The sequence below is a fragment of the Podarcis cretensis genome, assembly GCF_951804945.1.
Source record: "Podarcis cretensis genome assembly, chromosome: 16".
Taxonomy (NCBI): domain Eukaryota; kingdom Metazoa; phylum Chordata; class Lepidosauria; order Squamata; family Lacertidae; genus Podarcis; species Podarcis cretensis.
In genome coordinates this window covers 25854291-25869991 of record NC_137186.1, presented here as the reverse complement: position 1 = coordinate 25869991, position 15701 = coordinate 25854291, and the positions used below count along the sequence as shown (strand labels likewise).

At 48.5% G+C, this 15701-nt stretch overlaps 1 long non-coding RNA gene across 1 annotated transcript; it reads right to left on the bottom strand.

The window, feature by feature from the left end:
• Positions 1–2046: 2046 nt before the first annotated feature.
• On the bottom strand, positions 2047–14089 carry LOC307205134. Its single transcript, XR_013833900.1, has 3 exons — positions 13760–14089; positions 9971–10077; positions 2047–2523 (listed from the first exon to the last, which is right to left on the bottom strand). It is a non-coding gene; the product is annotated as an uncharacterized lncRNA (long non-coding RNA).
• Positions 14090–15701: the final 1612 nt, after the last annotated feature.

The following is a 15701-nucleotide window of genomic DNA, read 5'->3' as shown; positions in this document are numbered from 1 at the left end:
TGGACTACAACTCCCATCATCCCTAACCAGTGGCCATGTTGGCTGCTAGGGATGATGGGAGTTGAAGTCTAACAACGTCTGTGTCAGGGACTGGCTGGACGAAGAGGAGTGGTGGGAGGCACCAGCCAAGGAACCTCCAAGAGAAATCCCAGAGGAGGAAGGCTCAGAGCCAGGGGATTGGAAGTGTGACACTAAGGAGAGGTCAGAGGGAGACGATTGGGAGAAGGGGCTGATGCTGAAGGGGCAACAGGGTTTAGTGAGCAGGGAGAATCGGTGGCAGGGAGCAGTTAAGACTCCAAGGCTGAAGCAAAGATGGGGGGTCAAGAAGCTTCTGAAGACTCCAGAGAGTCTCCCCCTCCTGTTGCAAAAGCTGCCCTCCTCCCCAGTCTCCAAGAACGCACAGAATAATGAGGAGGGCAGATCAAGAGGTGTGCAGACACAGCTTAAGACAGCTTGAGAATCATCTGGGAGAGGAGAAATCTTAGAAAGGGTTGAAGATAGGGGCTTTCAGTCCTGGCAACTACTCCACAGGGGCAAGACCTACTGGGAAGTGTTGCCAAGTTGTATACGATTTCCTTGAATAAAGAGTTAACTTCACTGGCAACTGGCTCTTTGTGATGACTTGCATCGGACTCCAACCCTGACAGTCTGGAGGGCACCTTGTTAGCTAACCCCAGGGTAGACAATCCCAGACCCTCCAAGTATCCCTATTTTCCAGGGACAGTCCCGGATTTACAGAAGCTGCTCAGTTTCTGATTGGATCCCGCTTTTCCTTAGGACGTCCCTATTTTCATCAGAGAAATGTTGGAGGGTATGGAGTTATGTGACCCCCCGAGCCAACGAGATATGTAACTATGCAACCTTGAGAAGACAGGCAGCCCTGTTCAGTTGTACCTTGGAAGTCAAACAGCTTAGTTCCCGGACGTTTTGGTTCCTGAACATTGCATATCCGAAAGTGACTGTTCTGGTTTGCGAACTATTTTTGGAAGCCGAATATTCAACGGGGCTTCCAAGGCTTCTAATTGGCTGCAGGAGCTTCCTCCAGCCAATCTGAAGCCATGCCTTGTTTTTTGTGATGGTTCTAGGGGTTGCTCGTGCGTAAACCGGCGCCACACCTGGCTGGGTTGCCTGAGTAAACCTTTTCTGTCCGGACAGCCACTCGCCCGTGGCTGTCTCAATCGCTGGCAGAATCCAACTTCTTCCAGCAAAGAAGCTCTTTGATGCCTAGTCTCCGCCTACTCTCCCTGCGCGGAAGCCTTCTGCGCAAGGAGGGTGTGGGCAGCGGAGGACCCGTGCTCTCCCCGCTGGTCCCCGGCGAGGAGTCATGGAGCCACCTCGCCGATTCCCCCATCTGCCCCCCCTTCTCCACTGGTGCTACGCTGATTTCCTTTCCCAGAAGATGGGCTGCTTCTCCTCATCCCGGGACGCTCTCCGGAATCCCTCTGGAGCCCTCTCTCTCCCTCTGGCTCCGATGGCAGTTCCCTGACAGTTTTCAAACGTTTTGGAAGTCGAACGGACCTCTGGAACGGATTGCCTTCGACTTCCAAGGTGTGACTGTATAGGTATAGGGAAGTTTTTTTAATGTTTAATATATCATTATGTTTTTATATATGGGATGCGGGTGGTGCTGTGGGTTAAACTACAGAGCCTAGGACTTGCTGATCAGAAGGTCGGCGGTTCGAATCCCTGTGACGGGGTGAGCTCCCGTTGCTCGGTCCCTGCTCCTGCCAACCTAGCAGTTCGAAAGCACGTCCAGTGGGAAGGTAAACGGTGTTTCCGTGCGCTGCTCTGGTTTGCCAGAAGCAGCTTAGTCATGCTGGCCACATGACTTGGAAGCTGTACGCCGGCTCCCTTGGCCAATAAAATGAGATGAGCGCCACAACCCCAGAGTCAGTCACGACTGGACCTAATGGGAAGGGGTCCCTTTACCCTTTACCTTTTATGTTTTTATATGTGTTGGAGGCCACCCAGAGTACCTGGGGCATCGCAGTCAGATGAGTTGTTGTTGTTGTTGTTGTTGTTGTTGTTGTTGTTGTTAAATAGGACGTCCCTATTTTCATCAGGAAAATGTTGGGTAAATTCTGAGCTGGGATGGACCCAGGTTCTGAATCATTCTAAGGCAGTTTGTTGTGCTGCTATGAAAGATACAGTGAGATGTCAAAGACCCACATTTTCCACACGCGACTCATTTCCATCCATCCATCTTTCTCTTTCATAATTGCAGCCCTTATCTCTGAGGTCGGCCTGCCTCCCCCTCCAGGCAATGGGGCTGCCATCCACAACTCCACCACCTCCCCTCTTGGCTTGCAAATTCTACCAAAAAAAGAAATCCCTGCACTCCTCTGGCAAGCAAATGTGATCTTTTCCTCTGCACATGGAGGAGTAGGCCGATGGCTCACGGCTCTGGTATCCTTCAGGCTCTCCAGCCCTGTTCATATTTCTCCAGGGGGTCAATGACCCTCTTGCAAATCCTTGCACCGAAAAGGAGTGCTTGCTGTTCTTGTGACCGAGGGCAGATGTCACCTAAAATTAGGAAGAATTTTTTAAAAATAAGAAAGAAGTGTTGTCACAGGATGAGAAGGTCGTCAAGAGCTTGCTATTTCTGTTAAGGAGGCAGAGAGGAGGAGGAGGAGGAGGAAGCAGCAGGAAATTTATGAGGTTTTTGGTGCAAGTTGAAACCTTGCATACTTTGGCTCATGAGAGCTAGCTAGCTGAGGCTGCAGGTACATGGGATCTGCTCTCCTCCTCTGCTTGGGACAACGTAAGATGACATCACTCCATAAAACAGCAGCGGCAGATCTGTCATCAGGAAATAAAATCAAACTGTCAAAGTTTGCCTGTCCAGACACAACCCGTTTGCCTCTAGAGTCAAGGAAGGAGAGATGGAGGTGTCCTCATTGCACTGTGCAACAATGATTATTATTATTAGTAGCAGCAGCAGCAGCAGCAGCAGTACAGTGGTACCTCGGGTTAAGTACTTAATTCGTTCCGGAGGTCCGTTCTTAACCTGAAACTGTTCTTAACCTGAAGCACCACTTTAGCTAATGGGGCCTCCTGCTGTCGCCGTGCCGCCGGAGCACAATTTCTGTTCTCATCCTGAAGCAAAGTTCTTAACCTGAAGCACTATTTCTGGGTTAGCGAAGTCTGCAACCTGAAGCGTATGTAACCCGAGGTACCACTGTACAGTCATACTTCATGTTACGTTTGCTTCATGTTTCAGGTTGTGTCCCGCGGCGACCTGGAATTACTGGAAAGGGTTACTTCTGGGTTTCACCACTCATGCATGCGCTGAAGCGCTAAATTGCGCCGTGCACCTGCGCAGATACGGCGCTTCAGGTTGCGGGGTTTTCATGTTACAAAATGGGCCTCCGGAACGGATCCTGTTCACAACCAGAGATACCACTGTATTGTTATTTCCATTTACATCCCATTCTTTGGTCAAAAAGGCTTACATATGATCAATTAAAGCAAGACCGTTGCTCCTTCCTGCAAGTTTACAATCTAAAGAAACACAACACACAAGGGGAAAGGGACAGGGAGGAAAGAGGAGGGGAAATCAAACTCGGGCACCTGTTCTTAAACTGGTGTTCTTAAAGTTCATTCGGTAGAGCATGAGACTGTTAATCTCAGGGTTGTGGGTTCAAGTCCCGTGTTGGGCAAAAGATTCCTGCAATGGACTTAGATGACCCTCGTGGTTCCTTCCAACTTTGCAAGTCTATGATTCTATGATAATGGCCAGCTGGCACAAGGCCATTATTTGCCATCCAGTAAGTCTCATGGAGATGCATCACATTTCCTGGGTGGTTGGTTTCTCTTTGTGGATGGAAACATAATAATAATCATAATAATTTATTATTTATACCCTGCCTATCTGGCTGGGTTTCCCCAGCTACTCTGGGCAGCTCCCAACAGAATATTAAGAACACGATAAAACATCAAACATTAAAAACTTGCCTAAACAGGGCTGCCTTCAGATGTCTTCGATAAGTCAGATAGTTGTTTATTTCCTTGACATCTGATGGGAGGGCGTTCCACAGGGCAGGCGCCACTACCGAGAAGGCCCTCTGCCTGGTTCCCTGTAACCTTCTCGCAGGGAGGGAACCGCCAGAAGGCCCTCGGAGCTGGACCTCAGTGTCCGGGCTGAACAATGGGGGTGGAGATGCTCCTTCAGGTATGTTTACGACATGGGTAGGCAAACTAAGGCCCGGGGGCCGGATCCGGCCCAACTGCCTTCTAAATCCGGCCCACGGACAGTCCAGGAATCAGCGTGTTTTTACATTAGTAGAATGTGTCCTTTTATTTAAAATGCATCTCTGGGTTATTTGTGGGGCATAATAATTAGTTCATTTATTTTTTTTCAAAATATAGTCTGCTCCCCCCACAAGGTCTGAGGGACAGTGGAACGGCCCCCTGCTGAAAAAGTTTGCTGACCCCTGGTTTAGGGTTTGAAAGATCAGACCCAACACTTTGAATTGTGCTTGGAAACGTACTGGGAGCCAATGTAGGTCTTTCAGGACCGGTGTTATATGGTCTTGGCGGCCACTCCCATTCATCAGCTGAGCCCTGCTTGATGTCAGGCTAAAGGCCTGTCTAGTCCAGCCTTCAGTTCTCCCTCTGCATGGAGTGATGCCTTTGGGAAGCGCACAAGCAGAGCATGAGTGTATTTTGCCCCAGGAATTGATATTGAGAGGCTGATAACTGGAGGTAGCAGGAACATGGGAAGCTGCCTTCTGCTGAGTCAGAACGTTTGTGGATAGGAATTTAAGGAAGCCCGTAATGATGTACACTCACCGTGCTTTAAAACTAAAATTAAAAGGCAGTGACCCTGCCTCACCCCAAGGCATAGGGGAAGAGGCAAGACCTTTTTAAAAAAGTTTTATTAATACTTTTCATAATTTAATAAAAAGAAACTAATCTAAACCAAAAATAATAAAAAGAAAGAGAAAGAATGAAAAGAAAAAAGGATTTTTAAAAAATACAAAGTCCTCTCTCAGGTGTACCTTAACTTTTGTCCTATACAGAAAAGGCTTTGCCTTCTCATTTTCTCACCTGAGGGCATCCATTTCTCCCCACACCTCATCCTGGAATATCTCATCTATCTGCCTCTCACACAGGGTCCAGAAGAAGCAAGACTGATGGCTTAACACTTAATTTGGTAGTAGGTAGGCACAGGGGTCAAATTTGAGTCAGTTTGTGTTTAAAGGGTGGCGCTGTGGGTTAAAGCCTCAGCGCCTAGGACTTGCCGATCGAAAGGTCAGCGGTTCGAATCCCTGCGGCGGGGTGTGCTCCCGCTGCTCGGTCCCAGCGCCTGCCAACCTAGCAGTTCGAAAGCACCTCCGGGTGCAAGTAGATAAATAGGGACCGCTTACCAGCGGGAAGGTAAACGGCGTTTCCGTGTGCGGCTCTGGCTCGCCAGAGCAGCGATGTCACGCTGGCCACTTGACCCGGAAGTGTCTCCGGACAGCGCTGGCCCCTGGCCTCTTAAGTGAGATGGGCGCACAACCCCAGAGTCTGTCAAGACTGGCCCGTACGGGCAGGGGTACCTTTACCTTTTTTTTACCCAGTTGGTACTTCAGGAAACAATATACAAAGCAAAACGCAGCCACCCTTGGGAATTTGCACTTCTCCAAATTTTGCAATGCAGCTCTCCGGCCAAGTGTACAAAAAGCCTATGCCAGGGTAAAAATGAGCATAAAAATGCATATATTAGTGAAAAGGACATGCAAAAAAAATCATTATGTTATTGGAAATTGCTTGCAAGTATGCATTTTAGTCAAAGCTATGTACAAGAACATATTTATTAGGAGAAATTTCCACTAAAAGGCTGGTGGATTTTCATCATTTTTTTAATTAAAAAAACACACATATAACAAATGGTTGCAGAGATGTAGAAATCTGAATTTAAGATTGAAAAAGAAACAGAAACATGGAGAACTGAAGTTGACAATTTGTCCATCTGTCATTTTAGCAGCATAAACTGTTCTACCTCAGCCCAAGGCTGAAAGATGTGGTATCTCTACGTTTGCCTTCTTCTTCATCCAGGTCTACTCTATATGGTTGCTTGTAAAGTTGATTGAGACAAATGTGAAGTCTTTTGAACCCTCAAAAGTGCAGTGTAAATGAAAAGTATAATTTAATTTATCATCATCATCCCTCTTTTATATTGTTCTGAGTTCTGTTTCTTGCTCAGACAGAGCTGTGGTATCCAGCACAGGCGTTCCATCAAGAGTGGAGTTAGGAGATCTTTAGGAATTTCCTGATTATATAGGAAGTCTGGAGAATGACAGCTTTTTTGTGTTGCATTAAGCAGAAACAGTTTTCCTTTGGAACTAAGCCCTGAGCTGTTACCAAAATCAGGATTATATGAATTGTCTTGATTTTCCAGACATGCTCTATTTCCACAGTGTTGTTTTCCTTTGACAGTCAGGTTTTTTTTATTTTTTCGTAGGTGTTTTTGTTTTGTTTTGTTGCAGTGCTATGAAACGTACATTATAATAGCCAATTTTAGATTTGCTTGTGAATATCATTCTCGGCCTGTTGTAATCTATCATTTTATCTGCTGTCCTTTCCTGGAATGGAGATGCAGTGACGATTAAAAAAAGGAAAAGCTTCACCTGTTGGATTATTGCCTATGCAGGCAGCTGTTCAAAGCATCAAGCCACAGCCCACTGCAATCTTGAGACCCTTTTCTGCTATGTTTAGAACAGAAGAGGAGCCTGCTGGATCAGGGCAATGGCCCACCTAGTCCAGCACCCTGTTCTCACAGCTGTGCTGGTCCCAAGGGTTATCCGTGAGGCTGGGTCCGAGTCCAGTCCGAGGTCGAGGATGCAGTAGGGAAACAGTCCATCAAAGCTGAAGCCGGGTCCAAGGCAGGGAGTCGGGTGAGGTCAGGAGCTCCGGCAGAGAAGCAGGACAGGGTGCAGGCAGGAACGGGCTACCAACAACGTTGCTCTCACAACCTGGGACTGGCTGGCTTTTATCTGCCCCGAGGCATAGGGTGGCCCCGTTCCACCTCTCCTGGCCTGGAAGTGAGCACTCCTCCTGCAGGAATTTAGTTCCCTCCGCCTCTCTGCCCTGAGCCTCTGCAGCTCAGGAGAGGCTGGAGGGTTACCGGACCCAGAGGCAACCTCAGCTTCCCCTGACGGGGCTGAGAGTGGAGCACCTGCAGGCAATGGGTCCTCCATCACCCCAGGAGCCAGAGCAGACACAGCTGGTGCCTGCACCTGAGGATCCAGCACAGGTCAGGACCCTTCAGGCTCAGGCCCCAGCCCCAGCTCAGCTGGTTCTGGAGGTGGGGAATCCTGTGCAGGCTGGGATTCCTCAGGTTCAGCCTCCGAGTCCAAATCCCAGGCCATCACAACAGCGGCCAGCCAGATGCCCCAATGGGAAACCTGCAAGCTGGATTGAAGCCCAAGAGTCCTCTCCCCTCCTGGCAGCCATTGACAGCCTTTTCCTCCATGAATTTGTCTAATCTTCCTTTAAAGCCATCCAAGTTAATGGGTATCGCTGCCTCCTAGAAGGATCTAGAAAAACACATACGGTTAGATCATCAAAGCTGGATTGCAGGGCTTCTTGCTTCAGTGAAATGGTGGTTCCGTTCGACTCGAGGGTTTCGGTTTAGGAAACGGATTGTCAGGCCCCACCACAATTTGCCCAGACATTTCAATGGCCTTGTTTGTGTTTCTTGAAAGGATCCAGCTGTCTCTCTTTTTCCCCCTGGCATTCAGAAGATCTTTTTCCTCCTCCTGAGAACAGGAGGTTGGCTCCCCTTTGCTGCTTGGCAGCTGCAAGAGTTTGTGGAGAGATTCTTTGCTGACTGTGCCCTGAGGGCAGTGCTGAAATGGAGACGGAAAGCTGGATTGAAGTGCTGTGTTCCTGAGCCTTGTCTCTTTTCCTCTGTCCGGGGCTCGGCCTTATGACAGAATGGAACACGTAAAGGGAGAGAGCTCCTCAGAGCATACACAGAGTGCATTTCACTGACACCGTGGCTATTCATGCACTACTTTACCTCGTGTTCAGACGCATAGGAAGGTGCCTTATACAGAGATAAACGCTAGGCCACTGGTACCTCGGTTTTCGAATAGTTTAGTTCATGAACAACTTGGAACCCAAACACTTCAACACAGGAAATAGATGTTCCGGTTTTCAAACTTTTTCCGAACTTTTTTTCGGAAGCCAAACATGCTCCGTTTTGAGTCCCCCTGTGTTTCCTGTTGCACTGCTCATTTGTGCCCCCCGTGTTTCCTGTTGCACTGCTCATTTGCGTCCCCCCATTGTAATTCAAGCCTTCCATTTGGTGCTTTTGCTATTTATTTTGCATTTTTTGTTTTGAGGCTTTTTCAGTTAATTTGTTTTTGTGACTATGTGGATCCCAGTTCAGCTACTGATTGATTGTGTGACTGTGGAAATGGATAAGTGCCTCCCATCCAAACAATGACTATTATCAATGCAGTGTTTTAGGGGTTGTCTTTAAAAGTCTGGAACGGATTGATCCGTTTTGCATCACTTTCTATGGGAAAGCGCACCTTGGTTTTGGAACGCTTTGGTTTTGGAATGGACTTCTGGAATGGATTAAGTTTGAGAACCAAGGTACCACTGTATTTCTACACTGGCAGGCAGTGTCTCTCTAGATTTTAAAGCAGGGGTCTACCTGGAGATGTTAGGTAATCAACCTGGGACCTTCTATATGCAAAGCAAATGCTCTAGCACTGAGCTAAGGCCCCCTCCCCAATGCATAGTCTGATAACTCATCTTTCGAAAGGGGCAAACATTGCTATGTTAAGATCTTGCAATTACCCGAGACACCTTGCAAGTTTCCATTCAAGCCACTGATCACAATAATGCAACACTGCAACTTCAGGCCCCTTCTTGGGCCAAGACCTTGGAGCACTGAAATTGGAGTGGGATGCTCCTGTTTGTCTGCTAGCATTCTTTCCTTTTTCTTGATTAGATGCACTTGGATACAGGCACAGGATTAACAGTTTGCAACCTCGTCAGGCTGACTTTTCTCTCTCCCGGTTTCATGGACCTGACTTACCATCCTGCTCAGGCCTCTAGCTCTATGGGAGAGAGACTCATTTCTTTACCAGAGTTGGCATGCCACCAAAACCTGCGCAAGAATTCCAGACTGCCACCACCATCAAAAATCTTGCTCGGGCCTCCCTTGCGAGACACAGAGACGACACCAGCGAGAGAAGATTCTGGCTGGGATCCCCCTAGGGAGTCAGAGGCGCCACACCCGAGACAGAAGACAAAGGCGAAGATGGAGAAGAGAGTCAACTCCATCGGGGCGGTTCTGTTTCCCTCTCTTCTCCCTCCAAGCAGACAGCTGCCCCACTTCTTTTCTGTCTGTACCAAGACTCTCAGCTGCGTCTTTCTTGCTCACAGGGGGCACTCCATCTGTGGGGTGGGAGGGCGAGGACCCCCAAAAATTGTCAAGAAGGGGGCTGGGCTCCTCAAAATTCTGTGGAACATGCTCAACTCACCTGCACACGCCATCCAGTGTGCTCGCATCACATCCGTGCAGTGTGCAAACAGCATGCCAGCACATTGCCTGGCATGTGCAAGTGATGTTGGCATGTTGCAAGACATGCGCACGTCACACGGCCCCCACAATTTGGGGGCAAGCCAGCACACTTGCTTGCTCCCTAGAAAGGCCTCTTTGTGTGTGGCTACATTCACATCACACATTTCAAAAGCTATGATACCACTTTAAACAGCCACAGTGTCCCACAAAGAACCCTGGGAGTTGTAGTCTGTTAAGGGTGCTGAGTGATGCGAGGAGACCCCTATTCTCCTTCCAGAGCTACACTTCCCAAAGTGCTTTAACCATCACTCCTTCTTCTCAGGAAACTCTGGGAACAGTAGCCAGAGGCGTTCCCAGGGTCCCTTGCGCTCTTGGTAAGGAGCTGTATCTGTTCTCCCCACTCCCACCCCCACCCCCCAAAAAAGAAATCACTTCACTGCTCACCTTTGTGTTGCGGTGTCGGGATGGGAAGATTATCCCATATTTGATCTTGCTGCAATAGCGGTGGCACATCATCACACACATAGGTGATTTTTGCATATGCCTCAGACCTGCGCCCCCAGCGAAGGGTCAGTTTTGCCAGTCCCTAGATACACCTCTGATTGTATCTCTGGGGGGGGGGAGTATATTGGGTCTCCTAAGAAGGTCGGCAGTTCGAATCCCCGCGATGGGGCGAGCTCCTGTTGCTCAGTCCCTGCTCCTGCCAACCTAGCAGTTCAAAAGCATGTCAAAGTGCAAGTAGATAAATAGGTACCACTGCGACGGGAAGGTAAACGGCATTTCTGTGTGCTGCTCTGGTTTGCCAGAAGCGGCTTAGTCCTGCTGGCCACATAACCCGGAAGCTGTATGCCGGCTCCCTCGGCCAATAAAGCGAGATGAGCGCTGCAACCCCAGAGTCGGTCATGACTGGACCTAATGGTTAGGGGTCCCTTTACCTTTGGAGTTGACTCTCAGCACCCTTAACAAACTACTGTACATGTCCATTATTAAAACATGCCCTGTTTATCTATTAGATTAGTTATCTGAAGTGTTGGTACCATCTGTTGCCTGCTCCTGTTTCCCAAATAGTCCTACGCGCACCTCGCCGTTTATGGGACCTGTGCTGAGCTAGTTCTGAGCACATGCCGTGCCTTTGCATAAGGACAGAAGAAGAGCCTGCAGGATTAAGCCAAAGGGGCCCGACCTAGGCCAGCATCTTGTTCTCACAGTGGCTAAGCCAGGCATAGACAAACTCGGCCCTCCAGATGTTTTGCGACTACAACTCCCATCATCCCTGACCACTGGTCCTGCTAGCTAGGGATCATGGGAGCTGTAGTCCCAAAACATCTGGAAGGCCAAGTTTGCCTATGCCTGGGCTAAGCAGATGCCTTGTGGGAAACCCTCGAGCAGGACCTGAGCACAAGGCTCTCCTCTGACTTCCAACAAGTAGTGTTCTGAAGCATGGCTGCCTCCAGCTGCGGAGGCAGAGCATAGCGAGACTGGCTAGCAGCCATCAACAGTCGTCCTCCATCAATTTGTCCAATCCTCTTTTGAAGCCATCCAAGTTGGGGAGGGGCCATCACTGCCTCCTCTGGGAATGAGTTTCGTGGTTCAGCTATGTGCTTGTGAAGAAGGACTTGTGTTTATGTGTCTTGGATAGTCCAACATCCAACTTCTTTGGACGTCCACCAGTTCTAGTGCTACGAGAGAGGCAGAAAAACTTCTCTCTCTCTCTCTCTCTCTCTCTCTCTCTCTCTCTCTCTCCTCTCTCTCCTCTCTCTCTCTCTCTCTCTCCACTTTCCCCATGATTTTGTAAACTCATACCATGTTGCCTCTTACTCACCTGTCCTCCAAACTTTAAAAAGTCCCAAAAGCTGCAACCTTTCCACTTAGTGGATTTGCCCAACCCCCTGCATAATTTTTGGTTGCCCTTTTCTGAACCATCATGGCTAGGAGCCACAGATAGCTTCATAATCCATGAATTTGGACAAAGCTGAACGTTCCAGGGTTACGAGATGTTATAGAAATTTTAAGGTCTCAAATATAGAATAAATATTCATAAATGCACACACATCTAAATATATGAACCATGTGTCTGAAATAGTACGGGAGAGCAACCCTGAAGCCATTTGGACTCTCCCAGTGACTTCAAATATTCCTCTGCAGTAAGGGAGGCAAATGGGGAAAGCCTTCCCATTGTCTTTTCCCTTACCAATCCTGTCTTAAGGGCAGTATTTGTGTATGAATAGGGTGAGCCTGTGGCCTGGATTCAGGAACTCAAGTATGAACCATCATGAAAGAATGGCCAGGTTGCCCAGGTAATGCAATCAGTGACCATTATCAGGTATCGTGGCAGACAGGATTTCTGCTTTAGACCACCTTCTTCTGTGATGTATGTATGATGTTTTGGGGGTGGTCTTGGGCTACAGGGTGGGCAATTTCAAATGTCTATATAAGGGATTGTGCACCATTGTTCAGGGTTCTCTTCCCTCCTGCGTGTGGTGAGTGGGGACCCTGTTGCAACAGTTCCTTGAATAAAGATCAGGCTTACTAGCCGCCTTGCTTCTCAATGTACTCTGGTTGGCGTCTGTTATTTTCTCCTACTGATAGGGAACCCACTTAAGGACTCTGTACGGGCTCCAGAATACCCCATAAGGGAAAGGGAACAGTTTTTCTTATAACAATATCTCCTCTCAATCTCCTATTCTCTATGCTAAAAATACCCAGCTCCTTCAACCGTTCCTCATAAGGCTTGTCTTCTAGACCAGGTGTAGTCAACATTTTTTTCCTACTGCCCACTAATGCATCTTTCTTGATGGCAAAATTTCCTTACCGCCCACCAGTGCTCGATGGAAGAAGGATTCAGCCTGTGTCGTAGAACCCCCTGCCGCCCACCTAGAATCCTGAAACTCCCACTACTGGCTGGTAGGGACCAGGTTGACAACCCCTGTTCTAGACCCTTGATCATCTTATTTACCCTCCTCTGTAAACATTCCAGCTTGTCAACATACAAATTGTGGGATGCGCAGGAAGTCAGGCCATTGGTCCCCTTTGCTCAGTGTTCTCAGTGACTGGCAATAGCTCTCCAGGGTTCTCAGGAAGGGGGCATTTCCAGCCCTACCTGGATATGCCTTGGGGATTGAACCTGGGCCTTTCTCCATGCAAGGCAGATGTTCTCCCACTTAGATATGGCCAGTCCCCAATCATAGGAGGCTGTCTCATACCAAGTCAGAAGCAGTTTGGGGAATGTTTGTGGCTCTCCAGATCTTGCTTAGCTTCCAGCTCCCATCATCCCTGACCACTGGCCATGCTCAGCGCCCCCAAATTACCATGGATGGGGGGGGGGGCGAAGATGCGTACTGCCAGCCATGGGGGGTGCACGCAACTCTCTCCCATGCCGCTGTGGGAGAACAATCCCTCCAGAGGCTTGGGAGGGAAGCTGTGTGCCCGCAGCCATATAGTTGGCAGGGCGCAGCTTCCATCCTAAGCCTCTGTGGGGATTGCTCTCCTCCCATGGAGGCTTAGGAAGGAAGCTGCATGCCCACCAAACTATGGTTGATGGGGCACAGCTGGCGTGCGTGCAGGGAAAGGGGAGGCCGCCGGCAAAGCCGCGCAGCTCCCCCACTCGCTGGGGCGCCTCTGAGAGGCCGGCGCCCTGGCGCAATGTGCCATTAAGCCCAATGGGAAAGACGGCTCTGCAAGGCAGATGCTCTCCCACTTACCGTATTTTTTGCTCCATAAGGCGCACCTACCTTTTTTTTGGGGGGGGGGGGAATTCAAGAAAAAAAATATGCTGCTCTTGGGGGCTTTTGCGGGAGGTGGGGGAAGTGAGAGAGCCTCACTCTGTCCCTTCTCCCGCCTCCTACAAAAGCCAGGGATAGCCACGCGAAGCCTCCACAGGGCAGCGGGATGAAGGCTCCCCGCTGCCCTGCGGAGGCTTCGCAGGCTACCCCAGAGCTGCTCGACCCAAAGAGCAGGTCGGGGAGCAGTGCAAAGGCTGTGTGCAGCCTTCCTGCTGCTCCCCGAGCTTGTGGGGCTGGCGGTGGGGAAAGCCGAGGTTCCCTCACCGCCAGCCCGGGGACCACACATTCGCTCCATAAAACGCACAGACATTTCCCCTTAGATTTGAAAAGGAAAAAAAGTGTGTCTTATGGAGTGAAAAATACAGTAGATATGGCCTGTCCCCAATCATAGGAGGCTGTCAGAAGTAATAGAAGGAGAGGACACCACCAAGCTATTTCGAGCATGTCTTACAAGCGGCCACCCCATCTCCCCACTTCTGTCAAAGGAAAAATGTGGGAGTTATCAGCCTTTCCAGGACTCCAGGCCTTCCCCGTTTCCTGTGCCTCTTGAGGACTACACTTCCTGTCTGTGCGCGAGAGCACACTGCTGCAAAGAGTCCTGTTTTGGCTGGATTATGATGTCACTCGATAACAACACCATGCGCGATGGGAGCCACGCTGCCGGGACTGCCTCACATCCTGCCCAACCTCACATGCTGAGTCACACAGGCTGAGTCACATGTGCCTCACTTGCTGCCTGTTCTCACATGCCGTCAAGGCTGCCGTCCTTAAGCGTAGTTCATCTCCTCTGCAGTGGAAAAAGGAGTCCAGCAATGGAGCCTATGAGGTCTCTGACCTTTTCTCACCTTACAAAATGCCATTGGCAGGGGATGAAGCGAATGGGAGCATTTTAATAAGGCAAATTATCCAGCTTCTCTTTTTGGTCTGAAGGACAAGACGGATTTGAGGAGCCCTTGTGGTCATTAAGAGACATATACGGTCATACCTTGGTTCTTGAACAGAATCCATTCCGTAAGTCCGCTCGATTTCCGAAAATGTTTGAAAACCAAGGTGCACCTTCCGATTGGCTGCAGGAGCTTCCTGCAGCCAATCGGAAGCCCCATTGGACATTTGGCTTCGCAAAAAAGTTCACAAACCGGAACACTTACTTCCGGGTTTGCGGCGTTCAGGAGCCAAAATGAGTCACAAGGTGTTCGAGAACCAAGATACAACTGTACTTCCAAATCTGGAAGGTCAGGACTGCATCCGTACCAGTCGTTTAAAGCACTGTTATATAATTCTAACAATAATGGCTGCCCCAAAGAATATTAGGAGTTTGTTAAGGGTGCAGAGAGTTGTTAGGAGACCCACTATTCCTCTCACAGAGCAAGCATTTCCAGAGTTCTCTGGGAAGAAGCCTTGGTTGTTAAACCACTCTGGAACTGTAGATCTGCGAGGGGATTTGGGGCTTTCCTAGCAACATTCACACCCATAACGAACTATAGTTCACAGGATTCTTTGGGGGGGGGGATGCCATTACTGTTATGAGTGGTATCATAGTTCTTTAAATGTATGGTGTCGAAGCAACCTAAATACTCACAATCTATTACAGAATATGAGCTTTTCGGTGGAGTTTCCTTCTTTTTCTTCCTACCCCCACTCCTCTCGCATTAGTATTTTTAAAATTATTTCTCTCCCCCCACACACACACTTTGTTTTTTAAATTTCCTAAATAAACTTGCAATTAAAAAATCATTTTAAAATGCATTCTCCGCCAACCTGGCTCCCTCCAGATGTTTTGAACTGCAGCTCCCATTAACCCCAGCTGGCAGAGCTCTAATGCACAGGATCTGTAGGTTCCCAAATTGGGCAAGGCTGAGTTAAGATTATATGAGTCACTCGACCCCAAATAACCTCTTCTATCTCACTCGACTTGTTGCAAAAATAAAGTAAAATATGGACATGTTGTGATTCTTTTTACCATTGTTTTCCTGTTTTTTTTATTGTAATGTTCTTATTTAGTGAGATTTATATGCCGCTTAATCAAAAAGGTATCGCTAATCAGTTCACATAAAATAGTATTAAAATAATTGCTAAAAAATAGCAAATAAAACAGACTTTGAAAACAGTAGACATAATAAAAATGATAAAAATATGAAGATCAATAGATTTTGAAAACAAATGTAAATATTAAAATTACATGTCTGTGTGTGCTTAGAGTTAAGGCAGTGCTCCCCAATCCAAAAATCACAGAATCATAGAATTGTAGAGTAGGAAGGGACCCCCAAGTGTAATCTACTCCAACTCCCTGCAATGCGGGAATATCCTTCCTTTGGCTTCTGAATATTGCCCTTTTGGACGGCAATGTTGTGTCCATTTGTAATTTTTCCTTGCAGATTGGCCTCTTTGTGCCT